This window comes from Perca fluviatilis, chromosome 23 (assembly GCF_010015445.1).
Source record: "Perca fluviatilis chromosome 23, GENO_Pfluv_1.0, whole genome shotgun sequence".
Classification (NCBI taxonomy): Eukaryota; Metazoa; Chordata; class Actinopteri; order Perciformes; family Percidae; genus Perca; species Perca fluviatilis.
The window spans coordinates 2,380,151-2,391,738 of record NC_053134.1 but is presented as its reverse complement, the minus strand read 5'-3'; positions in this window follow the sequence as shown (position 1 = coordinate 2,391,738).

Sequence of the window (11,588 nt, the reverse complement as noted above, 5' to 3'; positions counted from 1 at the left end):
ACAGATGAATGTAGTGGAGTAACTAAAGTAACTAGTAACTAAAGCTGGAACAGATGAATGTAGCGGAGTAACTAAAGTAACTAGTAACTAAAGCTGGAACAGATGAATGTAGCGGAGTAGAGGGAGAGACAGAGAGAGGAATGGAGAGGGAGAGAGAGAGGGAGAGAGAGAGGGAGAGAGAGAGAGAGGAATGGAGAGAGGGAGAGAGAGAGACGGGAAGAAAGAGATGGATAGAGAGAGAGAGAGACAGGGGGGAGAGAGGGGAGAAAAAGAGAGGAAGAGAGGGATGGAGAGAGAGAGAGAGAGGTTATTAAAAATTAAGTTGAGCCCCTGCTCATGTTTCCCACGCCCCACTCAGGCAACTGATTGGAAAGATTGGAAATCACAAACCAAGCCGGTGTCAGCTTCATATTTATATTTATATTCATATTTATATTTGTATTGTGATATTGAATGTGCGTTAATCGTCCAGCTGTCAGAGTGTCGATCCTCACACATTATCCCAACGGTCAGCAGGCTCGCCGCTCATCAGCGGGGGCTCAAAAATAGCCCCCCTGCCCAATGAAAAAGCTCCGTCAGTGCCAACCGGTGCCAACCGCCCGCTCGCCGCCCGCCAGCACAAGTCCTCGCCACCTGCTCGGGCCCCTCGCCGTGTGTGAGTGTGTGTCACCAGGCAACCAGTATTCCCTTTCCGCTTGATTAACCCTCTGAAGCTGCCTACACTTTAACCTGACGAGCCAGCCCCCACATCCAGACCAACCATTGGTCAGGGCTCAATCAGAGGGGGCGGGACAAACGGTTGTCTTTCAAATTCTCTCTGCACGTAATAGGATAGCGCTCCAACCAATCAGAGCAATGCTAGCTGATAGATTGAACTTTAACCTCTGAACACATCTTCCTTTTTTAAGAATGACTTCAGAGCCGTTCTTTGTTCTTTTCTCAAAGAAAAGCTGAACTCCAAGTCTTCCAGAAGACCTCTGTTCTCCAGCAGCAGCAGCAGCCATAAGCCCCGCCCACCCACTCTATACATGATGTGATTGGCCTGACTAGAGTTTGGTTTTTCCAGCTTGCAAGCCAACGGAGAGTTGCTAGACTGACCCTGGCTGCAAATTACATTTGCTGCCACTAGGGGGCGTCTAGATTTCTAGGCTATGCCTACACATGATAGGCGGCAAAACCGCTCTGCGCCGGCTGTTCCATTGATTTCCTACAGGGGGGGGGGGAGCGGTGCCGCCCAACTTGGCGCTGCTCTACCCCCTGGCGTCGCGCTGCTCTCTGATTTGCCGATTTGCGCTGCGCTCAAAGTACAAATTATTTCAACTTCGACTTAGTTGCCGCTGACCTTTCGAAAGCGCAACCAGTGAGCTCTCTGCGCCCCACACTGCATGAAAAGTGGGATTTTCGTCAGTAAGCGCCACTGTAGATTGTCGTGGATCTTCAGGTTTACGACTGTGGTGAATTGTCGAAATTGACGTGGACCTTGCTTGGCAGTTGTCCCCCCCATGCCCCCCCCCCACTTCCCCGAATTCAAGGGGAGGCTTTAACATGTAAATGAACATGCTGTGAGCTATACAAATGCAAATCAGGGTAGCAGCAGGGGGAGTTTTACCCCAGGTGACATTTTTCCAAAAGGTATTAACTTCATTTTAGCGATTTTCTCTCTGCACACCGCTCGGTAGCTACCGAAAATCACTAATCCCGTGTAGGCGGCCTGATGTCTGAGGGCATTTTCACACATCTTCTAAAATTGACCTTTTTAGGGTATTTGCATATAACTGATCCCCATGTGTTTCATATCTAAATGTTCAGAACAAACTCAGCTGTCCGTTTAGCGGTGCCCAAATCTATCTCAGAGCGATGTGTGAAGAGATCATTTGGGCCGGTACCAATCACACAGACATGGTAGCTTCAGAGAGACTTCACTTACACACTATGAAGTGTGTAGTCTTTCTGTTCACGCATTTTCACAGTCTGTATAACTTTTACGACAAACTGAGACTTTCTGCAGTCTGTAAAGCAGCATTAGTCGGAGGTTAGGACGGCCTTCCCTGGGTCTGAGATGATGAAGCAGTGAGGCTCGTCGCTGACATTTAGGGACGTTTCCACGGAAACATGTGCAGAGTCGTGCGCTGACCCAGAAAACCAATGCCGAGCCTCGTCAGCTGCAACAGGAAGCGGTGAGGAAATGAAGACGGACAGGCAGAAACATGAACACTAAACTTCTGACCTGCAGGCTGGCGTGATGTGAGCGTATTGACACGAACTGGCCGCCACTTCTGCCTGCACATGAAAGAACTGCGGAGGAAATATTCCTTTTTTGGTCTTACAGGGAGGTGTGTTAAGGTGCATTCTGGGAGTATTGCTATCTTGAGGCAGCGGGAAGTGATCGCAACATTGACCAAGAAAAACCTGGTCTAAAGTCAATAACGCAGCATTTCATTGTTATTTTAACAGAGCATTAGTAAAATGCTCCTAGGCTCGTGCACAGCGCGCACACACTATGCTTGTTACACACACAGGGACACACACACACACACACACACACACACAGAAACACACACACACACACACACACGCAGCACACACACATGCAGAAGATTACTAATAAAAATATTAGGGTGTAAATCCTCCATCATAACAGCAATGCTCCAAGGTCCAAACGCGCCTGGCTTTTAAAGGGAATGGGAGATGATCTCTGATTGGTTGATGAATGGGAGATGATCTCTGATTGGTTGATTGCATGTTACGCCCAAAACACACCTCTGATTAATGAAGACACTAAGTATAACCCTTTAGAACCAGGCACCCAGCTCACGGACCCTTTTTTCTGCCATTAAACTAGCAAAAGTGGATTTTGGACACGCCTTAAACACACCTGCACCAGGCGCTCCACGCCGTGCGCTCAGATCGTTAAAATAGGACCTTATGATGTTAAGAAATAACTCACCTCAGTTTCAGCAAGCTGCCTATGCTACTTCCTGTTTGAGCTAAAAATAAAAGGCTAAATAGCTCAGCAGAGCTACACGTTTGGATGCATTTGATGCTTACTTTTAAAACGTATTTACCTGCACAAACTTTATATCCTGAACTTTTACACATTCTGCAGCATCTCTGCACATCCTGCAGAAAAACATAAAGCCTTCTCTTCTTATTGTTAAAACAGTTATGTTCTGAACACAGTTACTCATATTTTGCATTTTAAACGCTGTTACATGTGTTCCCTTACTCCTCAACCCTTTAAAAACTTTGATAAGTTAAGAATTTATGAACAAAAATCATCTCCTGTGGCTTTTACAGTTCTGTAAGTGGGAGTGAAAATAAAACTGTGTGTGTGTGTGTGTGTGTGTGTGTGTGTGTGTGTGTGTGTGTGTGTGTGTGTGTGTGTGTGTGTGTGTGTGGCTGTGCCTTCAGCTGGAGGACATTATGGTATTACAAATGAGCGGTCACTGAGGTTGTGTCCTTTCAAATTGCCAGGTGGAGTTTTTGGAGTAAATATAGTTAAGGCAAAGTGCACATGGAAAGTAAAAAAAGCATTTGAGCATAATATGGTCTAAACTTGATATCGAGTAACATACAGTACTGCATGTTTACTGAACTTTGAAGTCATAATCACGTGTTTCCATGGCACACAATTGGCATCTCACAGAGCAGCAGTCAGCAGTATCAGTTCTCAGAGGTGTGTGTCTGGATTAGCCTGACAAGCCAGACCCAACATTTGGATGTGGGTCTGGCTTGTCCCCTGACTTGAGTCTTGGCACCCTAGCAGCAGCAGCAGCAGCCAGGGTCGTCTAGCAACTCTCCGTTGGCTTGCGAGCTGGAAAAACCAAACTCTATAGTCGGGCCAATCACATCGTGTATAGAGTGGGTGGGCGGGGCTTATGGCTGCTGCTGCTGCTGGTGAACAGAGGTCTTCTGGAAGACTTGGAGTTCAGCTTTTCTTTGAGAAAAGAACAAAGAACGGCTATGAAGTCATTCTTAAAAAAGGAAGATGTGTTCCAGGCTGAGCTCAATAAGTGGCGTATGTACGACACGTCAATCCGTATGCCATTACTGGCGTGTTATCAAGACGCATACTCGCTTTTTAGCGTGTTTATCGGCGCCGTTTGGCCTCTATTGACTTACATTACCTCAACAGTCGCTTTCTTCTTTTCCTAAACCCAACCCGTCTGCTGTATACGGCGCTCAAAGTGCGTACAGATAACACGGCACTTAAAGTGGCGTGTTATCTGTACGCATTTTGAGTTTTATGTTTACGCGATAACCAGTCCTTCCAGAAAAACGCAGAGTTTTTTTGTGATTGTTGCAGGCAAAAATCCTTGATTATGCGGCACATTTTCCTAAAAAATGTGATGGAATATGCGGGATATTTATGCAATTTTATGCGATGAAATTGCGGGAACTTGCAAGAACTGCAGTTTGATGAAAAAGAGAAGAAAAAGTGATTTTCCCCCCCCACCAACACCCTGCTTTTTTTAAACTTAATTTCCAAAAATAGTTAATACAGATATTCAGTCACTGCAATAAGTAAACAAATAAGATACAAAAATATATACAAATAACATAATATTAAAGTAAAAATAAAAGTAATAGTCTAAACAGGGAAATAAAAGATACAAAAGAGACAGACTTTCAAAAATCGTTAATAATATAGACAGCAGGAGCACTTAAACAGATAATATCAGATATTAAGACTTAGATAACCAAGATTAAGGTTTCTCATTGGATACCAACTTAAGAGACTCAGAGGACAACATGTCAAATTCAACCTCCAACACTCTGCTTTATGATGATGTCCACGTCGCGTAATTATGTCACTTCATAACGTTCCCATGGCAACAGGAGAAAATGGCTGCTCTTGTGTGAAGTAAACGCAAAAAATGTTTCAACTTTCTGCTAAGATATATTACGGGACTTTTTTGCAACGAAAATGCGGGGATTATGAAATAATGCAAGCCCAGCATATTCTGCGCGGAAATCGCCAATTTATGCGGCGAAACTGCGGCTTATTTGAAAAAAATGCTGATTTATATTTTTGGCTGATTATGCGTTGAATTATGTGATCGCATAATCGCGTTTTTCTGGATAACACGGCACTTGTAGAAAGTGGCGTGTATGTTTTACGTCCGCTGTATACAGCGTAGACATACACGCCAATAGCTCAAAATGCGTACAGACAACACGCCACTTGGCTTAAGAAAGTGGGAGTTTAAAGTTGAATCTATCAACTAGCGTTGCTCTGATTGGTTGTAGCGCTATCCTATTGCGTGCAGAGGGGAATCTGAAAGACCACTGTTTATCCCGCCCCTCGGATTGAGCCCTGACCAATGGGGAGCTCCCAGACCTCAACATCTGGATGCGGGGGCTGGCTATGCGTTTGTGTCCGAACAGCAGCGGCGCGAATCAATACTGGCCATTATGGGCGTGTTTTAGGTGTGTGTGGCAGTCGCAGCTGTTCGTTCAAAACAACAGTAGCGGACGTGATAGACAAAGGGTTCATCCAATCACCGGCCAGCTTTATTCCCTTTTCCAAACAGTTTTCAACGATGGCTTCTCAGATCTGTGCTAACAAAGCCATCTGATGCTTCAGGTTAGTAGAAATCCTGCTTCATGTGTATTTGGTGGGCTCAGCCCTAGGGTCCCACAGCCCTGTGTTCCCACATTTCTAAGATTTTTCTTAAAATTAGGCCCTATGTTCCCACATTTCTAAGATTTTTCTTAAAATTTGGCCCTATGTTCCCACATTTCTAAGATTTTTCTTAAAATTTGGCCTTAGGTTCCCACATTTCTAAGATTTTTCTTAAAATTAGGCCCTATGTTCCCACATTTCTAAGATTTTTCTTAAAATTAGGCCCTAGGTTCCCACATTTCTAAGATTTTTCTTAAAATTAGGCCCTAGGTTCCCACATTTCTAGGACATTTTCAAAATGGGGTCTTGTGTTCCTACATTTCCCTTAAATGTCAGCCCTATCCTCCCACAACATTTTTTAGGGTTAGGGTTAGGGGGATAAAATCTGATAGAAATTTATGAAAAAGGAAATGTGGGAACACATAGGGCTTAATGCTCCCAATTTGGCAACATTAAGATTTAAATAAGTAAATGTTCAGTTTAAAAATGAGTCGACAAGGACGGACAAACAAATTGTGAGTCCTTGTCTCCCTTATCTTGTAATAAAAGGATTAATATTATGATTGTTTCCGAGGCTTAAGGATATTGAAGAAGGAAACACTGTGTGCCTCTTCAGATACTTCGGGGTCAACTCTCTGCTATAGGAACCTTTTTAATTAAAAAAGCCATTTCGGATTCAAAGATCAGCGTCGGGGGTCAGGTCTGTCGGCAGTTAGAGCGGGTCACATTTATGACTTGGGGGTATGGTTTAATTGGCAGATGCACATCCTTTAGAAACGTTTGACACTGGGTTTTTTTGTCCTCTCAGGTTCTTAAAGACGTTTTTCAATCCCTACATCTCCAATCAGCAGAGGGAAACGAGTGTGCTTTGGCGCGATGACTGACTCCTGATGGAAACATGTGAAGCTATTTTTAGTATTATTCCTCCAGTGTATTTTCAGGAGAAAGGTATGCTGCTGTGGAAATTAATTAACACAGCAACGAAGAAGGTTTTTGCACTGCAACAGAAAAAAAAAAAAAAAACTCCCTCAATAAAGCATTGGATCAGTGCGTTTACATGCAGTTTAAATACTCTGCTTCTGACTGGCTAGTAGTCCTTAGGTACTGTCAGGGCACGCCCTCATACTCTGCTTCTGACTGGCTAGTAGTCCTTACCTAGGTACTGTCAGGGCACGCACTCATACTCTGCTTCTGACTGGCTAGTAGTCCTTACTTAGGTACTGTCAGGGCACACCCTTATACTCTGCTTCTGACTGGCTAGTAGTCCTTACCTAGCTACTGAGCATGTGCGACTCCCAACAAAGATGGAACAGAAGTGAGAGGTCTCACTCTGTAGCTAAAACAGAGAGCTCAACACACAGGGTGAAAAGATGTGCAGTACAACAAAAATATGGTGTTTTTTGAAAATTAAACCATGTAAACCTATTCTGATATAACGTCTAAAGACAATTATGAACCTGAAAATAAGCACAATATGAGCACTTTAAAACATGATGTGTAGATAATCCATCCATCCATCCACCCAGTTTAATGCAACTCAGTTTTATTCAATATATTAATATCAGCTTTGACGACCGCCAGGTTTAGAGAAGTGAAGGCCACCCCGAGGCCGGTGAAAAGCCTGCACGGCTGCATGTTTTCCCCCCTCGCAGGTCAACACAAGGCTGCACTGTGCTGCCGGAGCTGACAGGTGCGCTCGGTACATTGGACTGCGGCCGGAGAAAGTGCTGCCAACTGCAACTAGGGCACACACTTGGCAGCGGCATCGCAGCCTCCCTCAGACCAGGATGGAAAAAAGCATACATAATGACCTTAAATAAGCAGGCGGACGCTGAGCGAGGACAAACACGGCCTCTTGTGTTATTTCCTCACACGAGTGGCTGCTTTCCCCGAGTAAACAACATTAGTTCAGACACACCCAGCAGTTTATTTCGCCTCAATTAGGTGAGCCTAAAAGTGCACACTTTCAAGCTGTACTCGCAGTTTAAAGTGCAGTGTTGTTTTCAGACTTTTATGGCGAGTTATGAAGAGATATATGTTCTTGAATTGATCCCCACATGGCTTAGGGCTTCATGTCGACCAAACTGTAAGTGACAAGACTTCATGAGACATGCAATAGTAGTTATGTTTCCATCCACACAAACAAAATGCTCCAAATGTTTTATACTGCTTTTATTGAAAGTGTTTTAACTTGCTGAGGTATCTGCTGGTTCGGAAATGCCACGGAGTCTCAGAAAAAGACAATCAGAAAAACAGTTTTAACTGCCAGCAAGTTACTTGGGATAACACTACCGAGCATTGAACACATTTACAAAGACAGACTGGTGAGAAAGGCCAATAACATTGTACGTGACTTCACACACCCCCTGGCATCACATTTTAAACTACTGCCATCTAGGCGTCGTTTCTGCCCACCCCTTCTGACCAAGAACAGATCCAAATTCTCTTTCGTACCACAAGCCATTAATAAGCCTTAAATCAGTCAGAATAAGCTAGTCGTCCAGCTGGCTTGGTCATACCCCAAGGGTGTACAATGTATTGTAGTGTGTGATGTATATTCTTCATGCTATGTCTGTCGGTGTCTGATGTAAGGACTATTTGTTTGTATCATATGTCTGATGTCTTGTCATAAAGTGCCTTGTGATTGTGCCGCATACCCAACTGCCCCATGGGGACAATAAAGTTATCTACTACTACTACACGTTTTAATCCGAATTAAGTGATTATCGAATGAAAAATGCCTCATGGAAACAGTAAAATTCTATATAATTTCATGAATATCGACTCAAAGGAAATACGTTCGGTCTCATCAGATTTTCTCTAGATCGATGTACGGCTTATGCGATAAACGCTGATGGAAACGGTATTTGCCGAATAAATTAATGAATTGCGATTAAGTTTTAGGTGATTTTATGGTTGCAACCCGCCACAAAACGAAGAAGAAGAAGTTTTAGTTAATTTCCGCCCAGTATTTCCACTCTGTTTGCACACATGACGGGCGTCAACAAAGACATGATGGAAGTGGACGAACGAGGAGACGAGAGACTTTTTCAATTTAATTTACGAGCAAAATATTACAACTATTTTAGATAGAAAAAATCTAAGAAATGCCATAATTTATCAGGAGTTGGTGCGAAGGAAATGACCAACAAAGGTTACGACAAGCCGTGTTCGCAAATGTCAGCTTGAATGTTGTGCGATTCAGTGCGAAAATGAACGGAAAACACCTTAAAATGTCTCAAATCTATTCGATATACCAATTTAATCGCAAAACGGCATGTGACGTCATTACGCAACAGGTTTTAATTCGCTTTAAAGCCGTTGGATGGAAACACTTTCACACTCAGCTTTATTCGCATGAGTTTTTTTACTGAACTTCAGCTAATTCGATTGACAAGTGGATGGAGACTTAGCTACTGACTCAAAAACAGTTAATTTATCTGGCAGAACACGGGAGTTGCTGCTCTACCGCTGCCTCCGTCGGTTAGTTTGTTTGTGTTATCGTTGTGTGACTGTCTTTAGCGTTAAGCAAAAGATATAGCCTATGCTAGCTGCTAGTGAAGGCTAACGTTACCTGTGCTGCGTCCGCTTCGACCTTTAACTGTGATGATATCCCAAAATACCTCGGCCTGTCATGAGCTATTTCTTAATTATATTTAATGATGAACGTGACTGGTTTTTAAACTGGAGCCGTTCTTTTCAAGGTAGTTGTGCTTCATCTGTAATTAGTCCCAAATTACAAAATTATTTCCAGGAAACAAGCCAGGTAATGCACTGGTAAATAGAGCTGCATGTGATCCAGTACACAGAGGGACTTGAACACCTTCAACAGAGAACACTGCAGCTTCTGAAAGTCTTATTACCCATAATTTACAAACTGTGTACAGCTCACAATCCTGTACAGAAACTAAAAGGGCACTCTGAGATCACAGACCTCCGCCCACATGCCATATGACTCAGATCTGCCCCAAAATTGAATGGGATCTTCTTTGGCCCGTGATACACCCTTCTACCAAGTTTCATGGGAATCAGGCTGGTAGTTTTTTCTGTAATCCTGCTGACAGGCAGCCACACCAAGAACATGACCTCTTTGCATGAAGCATTCGTACATATAGCTACAAAAAGTAAAGCTCTGTAAGTAGTATGTATTCCACGTATTTATTACTGTCAGCAGCACACTGAAGAAGTTAAGGAGAAAACACAAGACTTTCACCCAGGAAACAGGTGTTCATATCCCGGGAGTACTACTTAAGGGGACCAGTGTTTTAACACAAACCATGATATATTTTTCTAATGTTAACTACAAATTTTGGTGTCTAAACTTAATGTGCCGTTGCTGCTAAAAAAGACAGTAACCTTAAGGTGCTCTGTACCCATCTTAAAGTAAAATTTTCTCAGCAATATATAGCTGTAAAACTGCTAAACTTCATGGTGCTGTCTGTATAAAGTGCCTTGCATTTAATTTGTGTGTGTGTGTGTGTGTGTGTGTGTGTGTGTGTGTGTGTGTGTGTGTGTGTGTGTGTGTGTGTGTGTGTGTGTGTGTGTGTGTGTGTGTGTTGGCTTGGCTTTCGGTCTCTTTCGTCTCTGTTTTCTGTTTCAGTTTCCTCGACTCAGAAGTAAGCCTCTCAGCTCAGCAACAGTCTGCCTCCCTCCATGTGCATAATCTCCCACTGTGTGTGTGTGTTTGTGTGTGTGTGTGTGTGTGTGTGTGTGTGTGTGTGTGTGTGTGTGTGTGTGTGTGTGTGTGTGTGTGTGTGTGTGTGTTGGTTTGTGTGTGTGTGTGTGTGTGTGTGTGTGTGTGTGTGTGTGTGTGTGTGTGTGTGTGTGTGTGTGCTCTGTAGGAGATCTTCTATTCTTGTGAGTTACTAGTTTAAAGTTTCTGCAAAACAACATTTTTGACAAATCTTCTCCTCCTGCAGGAACTGATGACTGAAGATGTGACTCATCGACTGTTCTGTGTTTCCGTCGTCTCTCTCTGGTGTAAAACCTCCTAACTCCGACACACAGCAGCACGCCGTGGACGCCTGTAAGAGCTTTCTGCTTGCAAAAAAACTCAACAAAATGGCAACGCCCATATCGGTTTCAAAACGGCAGTTCACAAACCAATGAGTGACGTCACGGTCTATAAAATAAGCCAAATTATTAGGAATCCTTCTCTGGAGATTGTGACTGAAAAATGCTACGGAAATAGGATCGTGCATCGTGAATCGGTTCAAATCGATTTAAACGTAAACCGCTTGAGATAAAATATGAATCGCGATGCAATTTAAGCAAATGACCGGTGAAAAAAAATGTTGTTATAAGTTGTTGTTATTACATTTGAAATGAATCATTTAAATGTGACCATATGGCCTCAGCTGTGAACAAGCCTGTTCTTTTAATCTGTAATTATTCATTTTTTTATATAAGATAAAATACGGTCACGGTAAAAGTGTCACTTTTGATAAGAGGACACAGCCGTTGTTTTGCACAGTTTATAGAAATAAATGAATATTTTTCAGTCATTTGTCTGCAGCTCATTCTGTTAATAAAAATCCTGAGAAAATCGTGAACTTAAAATCCTTAATCGTATCAAATCGTGAGTTGAAAGGCAACTGGTTAGCTCCCCTGGTAGAGCGTGCGCCCATATCCACATGCTCAGTCCTCAATGCAGTGGCTCAGGGTTTGAGTCCGACCTGCAGCCATTTCCTGCATCCCCTGTCTACAGCTGTCCTGTCTATTTATGGCTAAAATGCCCCAAAAAATATCATTAAAAAAATAAATAATAATCGTGAGTTGAGTGTAACGTTATATATAGTTTTAAAGCAGGAGTGTCAAACTCACTCTCATTAAGGGCCAGTAAAGTTTATTGACATGCTTTTATTGAGAAAAGTCAAATATCTTTGACTGTATTACTGCATGTTGCTTTTTTTGACGATTGTCACATTTCGTTTGTGTCATTTTTGTTGTTTTCTCCACCACT